The following is a 14283-nucleotide window of genomic DNA, read 5'->3' as shown; positions in this document are numbered from 1 at the left end:
GCCAGTATATATATTTGGATTGCGCCATTGGAATCATGCGCTTATAAATCATTGGGTCATATTATTCAAATAGCCAAACTTGGCTGAATTTTCATTATGATATTGAATGAATAAGGTTTTCATACCGGATTATATTATCTTGAATAGCCAACATGGCTGGATTTTTATGGTTATTAATAACCGGTATTATTAAGTTTTCAAAGTCGCTTTAGCGCAATGGCTATTATTTTATCAAAGGATATGATTTATTCTACAATGAAAGGAATAGTCCCGAGTCGTTGCAGGCTTACAACCCGGCACTTGGGGGCTACATATATGGAGTATTCAGTTTTGAGATGAACAAACCGGATTTCTTCAAGGTTGAAACACTTATTGGAGCAAGTCTTAAGTTATCACTATGTTCTCCTCTTAAGACTTGGGGGCTATAGGTATTATGCATATAAAGGAGGAATATCTTCATTTTATCAGTTTTGAGCAAATCAGGAAGATCAATTACATAACCTAGTGTTGACAACAATTATGACCCGGTGCCATCAATATTTATAAACCGGCCATTTTACTAATATTAAACCGGCAAGTTTTACATCTTCAAACCGGCTAAATATCAGATAAGTATTTCAAGACCCATATTTCTTAAACCGGCGCTTTGGGAGCCGAGTCAAAGGAGTTATTCTTCACAATATTTCTCTGTGACAAACCAATGTCGGCAAATTGATTATGAAGCTGGTTTGTTGACCCGACTTCCCAGAAGGAGGAAATAACAAAGACTTAAGGGTGATCAGGTGCCGGTTTACAAAGAATTCTTAACCCGGAGCATAACCTGTCAAATTTGTTCTTGTGTTTATTTTGCAGCATAAGTTTACTATGGATAAATCCAAGCTAAACTTGGGGGCTAATGTCGGGGATATACCCCGCGGCGTAAACCGGCCGGAAGTATAACCCGGCCAGACTTGGCGGTTTACTTGAGGCCCGGCTGAGACTTGACGATTCACTGGTGACCCGTTTGGACCTGGCGGTTTATGATTCATTGGTAATCCGGCAAGCGGCTCAGAGGAGCGACAAGACCTGGTGGCCCAACGGGCGGTTCATGAAGGCCGGTTCATACTATGGTGGGCCAGTTTAAGAGGAAAGGCATGAGGAATATTTGTCTTACAAAGAGTTAAGACCTGGACTTGTATCCGGTTTGTATTAGAGATAGACTAGTCCTAATCCTAATAGGACTCCACATGTAAACCGCCCCTTCAACATATATAAGGAGGGGCAGGGTGTAACACCCTCGATGCGACTATAGCTCCCACGTGTCGAGGCACGACTTAGAGACATAATCGCATTGAAGGTATATGTCGCAAGTTAGGCAATCTTCACAACATCCCATGTAACATAATAATAAAAGGGGAGACAACATAGTTGGCTTACACTCGCCACGTCAATCAAGAACATAAATAACATTACATCATCCAAACACTCATGGCCCGACTACGGCACCAAAATAAAAGAGAACCCAACATGTCCCAATCACCCCCAACTGGGCACCACTACTGATCATCGGGAAAGGAAACATAGTATCGTTGAGAGTCTTCGTCGAACTCCCACTTGAGCTCATACGCGTCTCCTGGAGCGGAATCATCAGGCCCTGCATCTGGTGTAATAGTAATCTGTGAGCCACGGGGACTCAGCAATCTCGCACCCTCGCGATCAAGACTATTCAAGCTTATAGGAATGGCAAGGTAAAATATGAGTGGAGCTGCAGCAAGCGACTAGCAAGTATGGTGGCTAACTTATTCGCAAAATAGAGTGAGAAGAGGAGGCAAAGCACGAGCGAGAAACTAGAGAACAACATGTGCAAACATTACTCCAACACCGTGTCCACTTCCCAGACTCCGCCGAGAAGAGGCCATCACGGTAACACACCTAGTTGATTCATTTTAATTAATTAAGGTTCAAGTTATCTACAACCGGACATTAACAAATTCCCATCTGCCCATAACCGCGGGCACGGCTTTTGAAAGTTCAATCCCTGCAGGGGAGTCCCAACTTAGCCCATGACAAGCTCTCATGGTCAATGAAGGAATAGACCTCCTCCCAAGACGTTCCGATCAGACTCGGTATCTCAGTAACTCAAGACACTTCGACAGGTTAAAACAAGACCAGCAACACCGCTCGAATGTGCCGACAAATCCCGATAGGAGCTGCACATATCTCTTTCTCAGGGCACACTCAGATGAGCGCTCCATACAACTAAAACCAAACCTCGAGTTTCCCCGAGGGGGCGCTGCACAGGACTCTAGTTTCGACCAACACTTAGAGGAGCACTGGCCCGGGGGGGTTTAAATAAGATGACCCTTGGGCTCCGAAACCCGAGGGAAAAAGAGGCTAGGTGGCAAATGGTAAGACCAAGGTTGGGCATTGTTGGAAAAGCTTTAATCAAGGCAAACTATCAAGGGGTTCCCATTATAACCCAACCGCATAAGGAACGCAAAATCTGGGAACATAACACCGATATGACGGAAACTAGGGCGGCAAGAGTGGAACAAAACACTAGGCGGGAGGCCGAGCCTTCCACCCTTTACCAAGTATATAGATGCATTAAGATAACATGGCAATATAATGATATCCCAACAAGTAAATAAAAGATGTCCCAACCAGGAACGGCCTTCGATCTTCACCTGCAACTAGCAACGCTATAAGAGGGGCTGAGCAAAGCGGTAACATAGCCAATCAACGGTTTGCTAGGACAATGGTGGGTTAGAGGTTTGACATGGCAATTTGGGAGGCTTGCAAGCAAGTGGTAGACATCGTAGCAATGGCATAGCAAAAGAGCGAGCAAACTAGCATAGCAAAGATAGTAGTGATTTCGAGGGTATGATCATCTTGCCTGCACAGTTGTCAGAGTTGACTGGATCCTCAAAAGCAAACTCAATGGGCTCCTCGTTAGCGAACTCATCTCCCGGCTCTACCCAAACAAGACAAACAAGCAACAAGGATACAATCAACCACGTGCAAACTCAAACAACACGATGCAAAGATGATATGCTATGCGGGATGCGATGCGGGATGCAAAATGCAAGATATGACAGGAAATGCATGAACCTGGCCTCAACTTGGAATTCCAAGGGTGCCACTGGAAAGATGAGATGAAATCGCTTGAAAACGATATAAAGAACGCCGGAATCGGAGTTACGGTTTGGAAATGGCAAGCGATTCAAATATGACGCCGGTCTGCGATTTACAGCAAGTAGGCATCTAAATGCAATGACATGAACATGCTACAGCCACCAAACATGACAACAAAATACATGGCAGGGATGCACACAAGATGCTTAACAAAAGTCTAGCACTGAGCTACGGCCAATTCATCCATTAGGAGGTTCAAACAAGCATGGCAAAAACGCAAATGGTAAAACAGATCTCAGACTTGGTGAAATTAATACTTGTCTGGAATTTCAGATCATATAGCCCTCTTCGGAGCAACAAAACAATATGCTACAGGACCTGAACATGACAAAGAAAGACATGGCATGGAGCTACTCAACAAGCTTAACAAAAGTCCCTTAGTGACCTTGAGCCAAAAGGGATCACAAAATATACTAACAAGCACACGAACATAGCAAAAACATAATCAGTTTTCAGACTTAGTGAAAACTGAGACATGCTGAAACATAACTCACGAAGGCATGTTTACGAGCTCGATGCACTCACCACGGGGCAAGTCATGCCAAGACAAGCATACACCCATAAATAAGGCACAAAATACAAGCTATACATGGCAAGAACAATGGCATAGCATGCATGGAACAACTACAATAACATCGGCAAAATCGCAAACGAGTTGACGATCTGCCTAGATTCGCAACGAAGCAAAAGTAGAACTCGATTAACTCAAGCTAGGGTGATCCATAATTTCAAACAAAGACATGGATGGATAGAGCACTACAAGATTAACAAAACTCCTTTACTGATCATCCTCAAAAGAGGCACGGATCACTAGGAAACAGCACGAACATATGGCATCATGAACTAAACAATCCCAGACTTAGTGAAACTACTAAGTCCCTGAAAACAGATTTACCGGGTGCCTCACTTTGCAAGCTTGCACAAGTCACCACACACATCCTAAAAATGCATGGGTTGCACCTCTGGAAAGATAACAAGATTCTTAACAAAACATATGAAGGACTCACAGGCATATCATGCACACAATAATCATGGCAAAAATGACTGAAGTCTAAGATGAACTAGGAGATCTGACAATTTACTCACGAAGCCTCATTCTAACAGCATTTCGGGCATCAAGATGAGCTCAAATGAAAATGATGCAATGGAATTAAATGGTGTACTCTCTGAGATGAACATTTTGATATGCTAAATGCACGAATCGGAGCTACAGATGCAAAGTTACGGAGCCGCGAACATGGGCATATGAACTAAAAATTCTGGGACTTAGTGAAAAAAAACTACCCCGGATCAGATCTAGGGTTTTGGGGCACCGTAGCTCCGGATCGGGCACTGTAGCTGTTCGAGGACCGCCGGAGGAAGAGAGCCGCGGCGGCCGGAGCTCTCACCAGAGAGGCCGGCGGCGACGAGGAGGCGAGGCGGCGGAGCTCACGGAGGCGGGGCGGCGGCCGCGGGGCGCGGGGCGGCCCGGCGACGATCTTGGCGGCGGGGCGGCGAGTGGCGAGGAGGCGGTCCCCGGCCGGTGCGGCGGGATGCGGCGGGCGGCGCGCGGCGGCGGCTGGAGGCGGCGGGCGGCGCGCGGTGGCGCTGGGCGGCGCGGGAGGCGGCGGGCGCGGGCCGGGGAGGCAGGCGGCGGCGGAGGCCTTCTCACTACGGGGGCCTGCCCCGGGCCGCGCGGGCTTCGGCGGGAGGCGGCGGCTGCGCGCCACGTGGCGGTGTGGGAGTGGCGGCGGCGGTGCGTCCGGCCCGGACGGACAATGTCCGGCGCGCGGAGCTGCAGTTTTTAGGGTTTCGGGGAGGAAGAAGATCCGAAAACGGAGGGGTGTATATATAGGCCTAGAGGGAGCTAGGAGAGTCCAAATGAGGTGTTGTTTTCGGCCACGCGATCGTGATCGAACGCTCTAGGACATGGAGCAGAGTTTGGTGGGTTTTGAGCCAAATTGGAGGGGTGTTGGGCTGTAACACACACGAGGCCTTTTCGGTCCCTCGGTTAACCGTTGGAGTATCAAACGAAGTCCAAATGGTACGAAACTTGACAGGCGGTCTACAGGTAGTAAACCAAGGCCGCATGACAAATCTCGATCCAATCCGCAAAACTTTAATCCCCACACATGAAAGAAAGCTAGAATTGACCACCGGAGGAGAACGAAGCGCCGGAATGCAAAACGGACAACGGGGAAAATGCTCGAATGCATGAGACGAACACGTATGCAAATGCAATGCACATGATGACATGATATGAGATGCATGACAACGACAACAACACACGGAGACAAAAACCTCGAACCCGAGGAAATAAATATAACTTAACGCCGGAAATGACAAGAGTTGGAGTACAAATTGGGAAAGTTACATCCGGGGTGTTACAACACTCCACCACTACGAAAGGATCTCGTCCCGAGATCTAGGACTGAAAGAACGCCGGGTACTCAGAACAGAGGTGATCCTCGCGTTCCCAGGTAGCTTCACGGTCGGAATGGTGTGACCACTTGACTTTGAGAAATTTGATTGACTTGTTGCGAGTCTTGCGTTCGGTCTCTTCAAGAATAGCAACTGGGTGCTCACGATAAGAGAGATCTTCTTGGAGCTCAATGTCCTCGAAGTTAATGGTGCGGTCCAGAGTCTTGAAGCACTTTCGAAGCTGAGAGACATGGAACACGTCATGAACATTTGCAAAGTTTGAAGGAAGCTCCAGTTGATAGGCGAGGTCGCCTCTCTTGCTGACAATCTTGAAAGGTCCCACGTATCTAGGGGCAAGCTTCCCTTTGATACCGAAGCGACGAGTACCTTTCATAGGAGAGACACGGAGGTAAACATGATCTCCGATCTCGAAAGCCAAATCACGGTGCTTACTATCATAGTAGCTCTTCTGGCGGGATTGGGCTGCTTTGAGGTTATCACGAATGACTTTGCACATTTCTTCTGCTTCTGTGATCAAGTCATTACCCAAAAGCTGACGTTCACCGGTTTCAGACCAGTTGAGAGGGGTACGGCACTTCCTGCCATATAGAATTTCAAAAGGGGCCTTGCCCGAACTTGCTTGAAAACTGTTGTTGTATGAGAATTCAGCATAAGGAAGACAATCCTCCCACTTCATGCCGAAGGAGATCACACAAGCCCTGAGCATATCTTCAAGAATCTGGTTGACACGCTCGACTTGACCGCTTGTTTGAGGATGGAAAGCTGTGCTGAAGCGGATGTTAGTGCCCATGGCCTTCTAAAAAGAATCCCAAAACTTCGAGGTAAAGATGCTGCCACGATCTGAAGAGATCACTTGAGGAATACCGTCTAGAGAGACAATAGAAGAGGTATAGAGTTCCGCCAATTGAGCTGTAGTGATCGACTCTTTGATAGGCAGAAAGTGAGCCACTTTGGTGAGTTTGTCGATGACAATGAATATAGCATCATCGCCACGCTTGGACTTTGGAAACCCGGTCACGAAGTCCATTTCACTGTGGTCAAACTTCCATTCTGGAATGGCAAGAGGTTGGAGGAGACCTGCTGGCCTTTGGTGTTCTGCCTTCACTCTTCTGCAGACATCACATTCATTCACGAATTGAGCAATCTCGCGCTTCATTTGAGTCCACCAATAAGCTTGCTTGAGGTCCTGATATATCTTCGTGCTCCCAGGGTGGATGGAGAGGAGAGAATTGTGAGCCTCATTCATGATCACTTTACGGAGGTGACCTTTTGGCACAACAATACGATCCTCGAAGAAGAGAGTGTCCTTGTCATCAAGGCGGTAGCACTTGTACTTGGACTGACTCTTGGCAATCCCAATCTTCACCTTTTTCACCATAGCATCAAGAAGCTGGGCTTGGCGAATCTGGTCTTCTAAGGTAGGAGTTGAAGGTTGGCGAGGAATCCTTGAGGAACAACTTGCAGATTAAGTTTGCAGAAAGCTTCACAAAGCTCGGGTTGATAAGGCTTGAGAATCAGACTGTTGCAGTAGGCCTTTCTGCTCAATGCGTCAGCAATCACATTGGCCTTGCCTGGAGTATACTCAATACTCGGATTATACTCTTGAATCATTTCGACCCATCGAGTTTGCCTGAGGTTGAGATTAGGCTGAGTGAAGATGTACTTGAGACTCTTGTGATCAGTGAAAATGTCCACTTTTCTTCCCAATAGAAGATGTCTCCAAGTCAAAAGAGCATGCACAACTGCCGCCAACTCGAGATCATGAGTGGGGTAGTTCTTCTCATTAGGCTTCAACTGGCGAGATGTATAAGCAACAACTTTCTTCTCTTGCATTAATACTGCGCCAAGACCTTGGAGAGAGGCATCACAAAAGACCTCGTACGGTTTGGATTCATCAGGCGGAGTCAGAACTGGAGCAGTGATCAATTTCTCTTTCAAAGTGTTGAAAGCAACATCACACTCCGGAGACCAAACGTACTTGACGTGCTTCTGGAGAAGATTAGAAAGAGGCTTCGCGATCTTGGAAAAGTTTTCAACGAATCTTCGGCAATAGCTTGCGAGACCGAGAAAACTGCGGAGTTGCTTCACGTTCTGAGGAGGTTCCCAATTCACAATTGCAGACACCTTATCAGGATTCACGGCAATGCCCTTGGCAGAGATGATATGACCAAGATAAAGAACCTCATCCAGCCAAAATTCACACTTGGAGAACTTGGCGTAGAACTGGTGTTCCCTGAGCTTATCGAGAACCAAACACAAGTGCTTGGCATGATCTTCCTTGTTCTTCGAGAAAACCAGAAGGTCATCGAGATAGACGAAAACGAAGTCATTGGTGTAGGCGTTGAAGATGAAGTTCATCATGCGAGAGAACGTCGGAGGAGCGTTGGCGAGGCCAAAAGACATGACAGTGTATTCATATGAACCAAAGCTTGTTCTGAATGTTGTCTTGGGAATATCTTCTTCACGAATGCGAATCTGATGATAACCCATACGGAGATCAAGCTTGGAGAATACTTGGGCACCTTTGAGTTGTTCGAACAGCTCATTGATGTTGGGAAGTGGGTATTTGTTCTTGATGGTCTTCTTGTTCACTGAACGGTAATCAACACAAAGTCGGTCCGTTCCATCCTTCTTCTTCACAAAAGAACACCACAACCCCACGAAGAAGAACTAGGTCGGATGAGACCCATTCTTTCTTGCTCATCGAGTTGCTTCTTCAGCTCTTTCAACTCTTCAGGTCCGAGCTTGTAAGGACGTTTGCACACAGGTTCCATGCCAGGCTCAAGTTCAATAACGAATTCAACTGGCCGGTGCGGAGGCATTCCTGGGAGCTCTTCTGGAAAGACGTCTTGATATTCGCAAACGACTGGAATTTGAGAGATGGCATCCAATTCACCCTTCTCATTGAGAGAAAACAGACGGATAGTATTATCCCGAGCGGCAAAGACAATTACATCCTCAGACGAATGAGTCAATTGAATCTGCCTGGCAGCACAATCAAGATGTGCCTTGTGCTTAGAAAGCCAATCCATTCCGAGAATAAGATCAATATCCGAGTTACCAAGAACAATTGGGGAAGAAAGGAACTTGTAGTCACCCAATGTGATAGTAACCTCAGGGACGCGGGTGTTAGCTGTCATCTGCTTGCCCGGTGACACAATTTGCAAGGAACTTTGCAAATACTGATAATCACACTCATACTTTGATGCAAAAGGTTTGGAAATGAAGCAATGTGATGCACCCGTGTCAAAAAGAACTTTTGCAGGAATATCATTAACAGGAAGGTTACCCATTATCACATCTGACGAGTCCTCTGCCTGAGCTGCATTCAAATTGACCTTGGCATGCTTGGGGTTATGCTTGACAACAGTTGTACTTTCCGATCTGACAGGAGGAGGAGGAGGAAGACGCCTCTGGTTGAGACACTTGTTGGCATAGTGACCCTTCTGTTGGCACTTGTTGCACGTGACCTCTGAAAGCGGACGGTGATACGGAGCACTCGATCTTGGAGCTTGAGACGAAGTCTTGTTCTGAAAGCCAGGTTTGGGTGGGTGGGAAGAACCACTGCCACCTTTGCTCTTCTGCTGATACGGCTGATGGAACGGAGGAGGAGGAAGCCAAAACTTCTGCTGCTTGGCCACTTGAGTAGAGGAAGAAGGAGTAACATCTCTGACTCGCTTCTTGGAAGCATCACACCTCAACTGAGCAGCCTCTTGCTTCAGTGCCATGTTGTAGAACTCATCGTATCTCAAGGGCTCAAAGAGGACAAGAGCGAGCTGAATATCTTCTCTGAGACCACCCCTGAACCGGTATATCATGCTCTTCTCATCAGGGACGTCCTGCTTGGCAAAGCGGGCAAGCTTCTGGAACAACTTGTTGTAGTCATAGACAGACAAAGAGCCTTGCTTCAGATTGCGGAATTCCTCACGCTTGCTTTCAACCACGCTCTGTGGAATATGATGAGCTCGGAAATCTCGACGGAAATCATCCCAAGTGATAACACGTCCACCTCTAGAGTCCTTGTACTACTCGAACCATTCTGCAGCTTGATCTTTGAGTTGGAAGGAAGCGAACTTAACAAAGTCCTCAGGTCTGACGTTACTGCACTGAAATGCTTACACAGATCCACAAGCCAATCGTCAGCATCGGTTGCCTCAACACAATTGCTGAAAGTCTTTGGCCCGTTAGCAAGGAACTGGTTGACTGTAGCAAAGTGACTCTGATTGCTGCCTTGATTCCCTTGACTGCCTTGATTGCGCTCTTGAAGAATTTGCATGATCAGTTGTGTGTTTGCATTGGTTGCGGCCATCACAGCTTGCCATGCCTCCGGAGGAGGTGGAGGTGGTGGCGGATCAGGATTCAGAGTCGTGCGCGTTGGAGGAGCCATCCTGAAGAGGTTGACCACCATTAGCACATTGACAAATATTGTAGCTGAATCCAACGGAATGAAAATTGCAACATATAGTCTTCACATCCGAACAAAATGAATGAATGCATTCCTCTTGAAATGGTCACATATACATAAATTGAGAAGCCACGTAGAATTAAGGTAGAGAAATAAACCAACAAGGTACGGATCAAGAACGAATAATTGGTAAGAAATCCCAATCTCAAACCAATATCCGTGGAAGAAGAACTAGAGCTACGAGAATTCCCACCTATGAAACTCCCGAAACTTTCCGGTTATGCAATCAGGTGTTGGGGATACAGGGGAAGCATAATATCTCACCCAAACTAGCAAATCCTACATCCAGCTGTATCCATCCTTCAACACATAACCAAGAAACCTTCGGAAACCATCTACCTCAACCTTCGAAAAGCATCCGTTATACAGTTATGGCGATACTCCCGAACTCCCGCCCCAGTACTGGGTGGCGTAGAGGTTATCTCACCAACGAACTGCAAAAAAGAGATTTTCAATGTCGGCGTACTAAACTCAGGTATTCCAGAACTGTAACGATAAAATTATGATGACAGCACCTCAGAGCTCAACTCCGCGGGACACTTCCACAAAACCCCTGACAGGAGGCACCAAGACAATGTTCTCATCATAAAACCATCGGAACGATTCCAAGATACCCGCGTGATCCTAAAAAAAAAATTAGTGAAATTTGAGAAGAGAAGAGTCAAAACTCTACGTCAGGATGCCTTACCAGAGCGATGAGGAGACTGGGAAGTAAAAAGAATTCCTAATCTCTCCGATATGTAATTCCTAAAAGACTAAAAACATTTTTCTAGACATAACTCGGCCGCTAAAAACGATCAAGCAATGGGGCTCCTAAGGTCGGGGAAGGCTCTGATTACCAACTTGTAACACCCTCGATGCGACTATAGCTCCCACGTGTCGAGGCACGACTTAGAGACATAATCGCATTGAAGGTATATGTCGCAAGTTAGGCAATCTTCACAACATCCCATGTAACATAATAATAAAAGGGGAGACAACATAGTTGGCTTACACTCGCCACGTCAATCAAGAACATAAATAACATTACATCATCCAAACACTCATGGCCCGACTACGGTGCCAAAATAAAAGAGAACCCAACATGTCCCAATCACCCCCAACTGGGCACCACTACTGATCATCGGGAAAGGAAACATAGTATCGTTGAGAGTCTTCGTCGAACTCCCACTTGAGCTCATACGCGTCTCCTGGAGCGGAATCATCAGGTCCTGCATCTGGTGTAATAGTAATCTGTGAGCCACGGGGACTCAGTAATCTCGCACCCTCGCGATCAAGACTATTCAAGCTTATAGGAATGGCAAGGTAAAATATGAGTGGAGCTGCAGCACGCGACTAGCAAGTATGGTGGCTAACTTTTTCGCAAAAGAGAGCGAGAAGAGGAGGCAAAGCACGAGCGAGAAACTAGAGAACAACCTGCACAAACATTACTCCAACACCGTGTCCACTTCCCAGACTCCGTCGAGAAGTGTCCATCACGGTAACACACCCAGTTGATTCATTTTAATTAATTAAGGTTCAAGTTATCTACAACCAGACATTAACAAATTCCCATCTGCCAATAACCGCGGGCACGGCTTTCGAAAGTTCAATCCCTGCAGGGGAGTCCCAACTTAGCCCATGACAAGCTCTCACGGTCAACGAAGGAATAGACCTCCTCCCAAGACGTTCCGATCAGACTCGGTATCTCAGTAACTCAAGACACTTCGACAGGTTAAAACAAGACCAGCAACACCGCCCGAATGTGCCGACAAATTCCGATAGGAGCTGCACATATCTCTTTCTTAGGGCACACTCAGATGAGCGCTCCATACAACTAAAACCAAACCTCGAGTTTCTCCGAGGGGGCGCTGCACAGGACTCTAGTTTGGACCAACACTCAGAGGAGCACTGGCCCGGGGGGGTTTAAATAAGATGACCCTTGGGCTCCGGAAACCCGAGGGAAAAAGAGGCTAGGTGGCAAATGGTAAAACCAAGGTTGGGCATTGCTGGAAAAGCTTTAATCAAGGCGAACTATCAAGGGGTTCCCATTATAACCCAACCGCGTAAGGAACGCAAAATCCGGGAACATAACACCGATATGACGGAAACTAGGGCGGCAAGAGTGGAACAAAACACTAGGCGAGAGGCCGAGCCTTCCACCCTTTACCAAGTATATAGATGCATTAAGATAACATGGCAATATAATGATATCCCAACAAGTAAATAAAAGATGTTCCAACCAGGAACGGCCTCCGATCTTCACCTGCAACTAGCAACGCTATAAGAGGGGCTGAGCAAAGCGGTAACATAGCCAATCAACGGTTTGCTAGGACAATGGTGGGTTAGAGGTTTGACATGGCAATTTGGGAGGCTTGCAAGCAAGTGGTAGGCATCGTAGAAATGGCATAGCAAAAGAGCGAGCAAACTAGCATAGCAAAGATAGTAGTGATTTCGAGGGTATGATCATCTTGCCTGCACAGTTGTCAGAGTTGACTGGATCCTCAAAAGCAAACTCAACGGGCTCCTCGTTAGCGAACTCGTCTCCCGGCTCTACCCAAACAAGACAAACAAGCAACAAGGATACAATCAACCACGTGCAAACTCAAACAACACGATGCAAAGATGATATGTTATGCGGGATGCGATGCGGGATGCAAAATGCAAGATATGACAGGAAATGCATGAACCTGGCCTCAACTTGGAATTCCAAGGGTGCCACTGGAAAGATGAGATGAAATCGCTTGAAAACGATATAAAGAACGCCGGAATCGTAGTTACGGTTTGGAAATGGCAAGCGATTCAAATATGACGTCGGTCTGCGATTTACAGCAAGTAGGCATCTAAATGCAATGAGATGAACATGCTACAGCCACCAAACATGACAACAAAATACATGGCAGGGATGCACACAAGATTCTTAACAAAAGTCTAGCACTGAGCTACGGCCAATTCATCCATTAGGAGGTTCAAACAAGCATGGCAAAAACGCAAATGGTAAAACAGATCTCAGACTTAGTGAAATTAACACTTGTGTGGAATTTCAGATCATATAGCCCTCTTCGCAGCAACAAAACAACATGCTACAGGATCTGAACATGATAAAGAAAGACATGTCATGGAGCTACTCAACAAGCTTAACAAAAGTCCCTTAGTGACCTTGAGCCAAAAGGGATCACAAAATATACTAACAAGCACACGAACATAGCAAAAACATAATCAGTTTTCAGACTTAGTGAAAATTGAGACATGCTGAAACATAACTCACGAAGGTATGTTTACGAGCTCGATGCACTCACCACGGGGAAAGTCATGGGAAGACAAGCATACACCCATAAATAAGGCACAAAATACAAGCTAGACATGGCAAGAACAATGGCATAGCATGCACGGAACAACTACAATAACATCGGCAAAATCGCAAACGAGTTGACGATCTGCCCAGATTCGCAACGAAGCAAAAGTAGAGCTCGATTGACTCAAGCTAGGGTGCTCCATAATTGCAAACAAAGAAATAGATGGATAGAGCACTACAAGATTAACAAAACTCCTTTACTGATCATCCTCAAAAGAGGCACGGATCACTAGGAAAAAGCACGAACATATGGCATCATGAACTAAACAATCCCAGACTTAGTGAAACTACTAAGTCCCTGAAAACAGTTTACCGGGTGCCTCACTTTGCAAGCTTGCACAAGTCACCACACACATCCTAAAAATGCATGGGTTGCACCTCTGGAAAGATAACAAGATGCTTAATAAAACATATGAAGGACTCACAGGCATATCATGCACACAATAATCATGGCAAAAATGACAAAAGTTTAAGATGAACTAGCAGATCTGACAATTTACTCACGAAGCCTCCTTCTAACAGCATGTCGGGCATCAAGATGAGCTCAAATGAAAATGATGCAATGGAATGAAATGATGTACTCTCTGAGATGAACATTTTGATATGCTAAATGCACGAATCGGAGCTACGGATGCAAAGTTACGGGGCCGCGAACTTGGGCATATGAACTAAAAATTCTGGGACTTGGTGAAAAAAAAAACTACCCCGGATCAGATCTAGGGTTTCGGGGCACTGTAGCTCCGGATCGGGCACTGTAGCTGTTCGAGGACCGCCGGAAGAAGAGAGCCGCGGCAGCCGGAGCTCTCGCCAGAGAGGCCGCCGGCGACGAGGAGGCGAGGCGGCGGAGCTCACGGAGGCGGGGCGGTGGCCGCGGGGCGCGGGGCGGCCC

Source organism: Triticum dicoccoides, chromosome 7A (assembly GCF_002162155.2).
Source record: "Triticum dicoccoides isolate Atlit2015 ecotype Zavitan chromosome 7A, WEW_v2.0, whole genome shotgun sequence".
Classification (NCBI taxonomy): domain Eukaryota; kingdom Viridiplantae; phylum Streptophyta; class Magnoliopsida; order Poales; family Poaceae; genus Triticum; species Triticum dicoccoides.
This window is presented reverse-complemented; position numbering follows the sequence as displayed.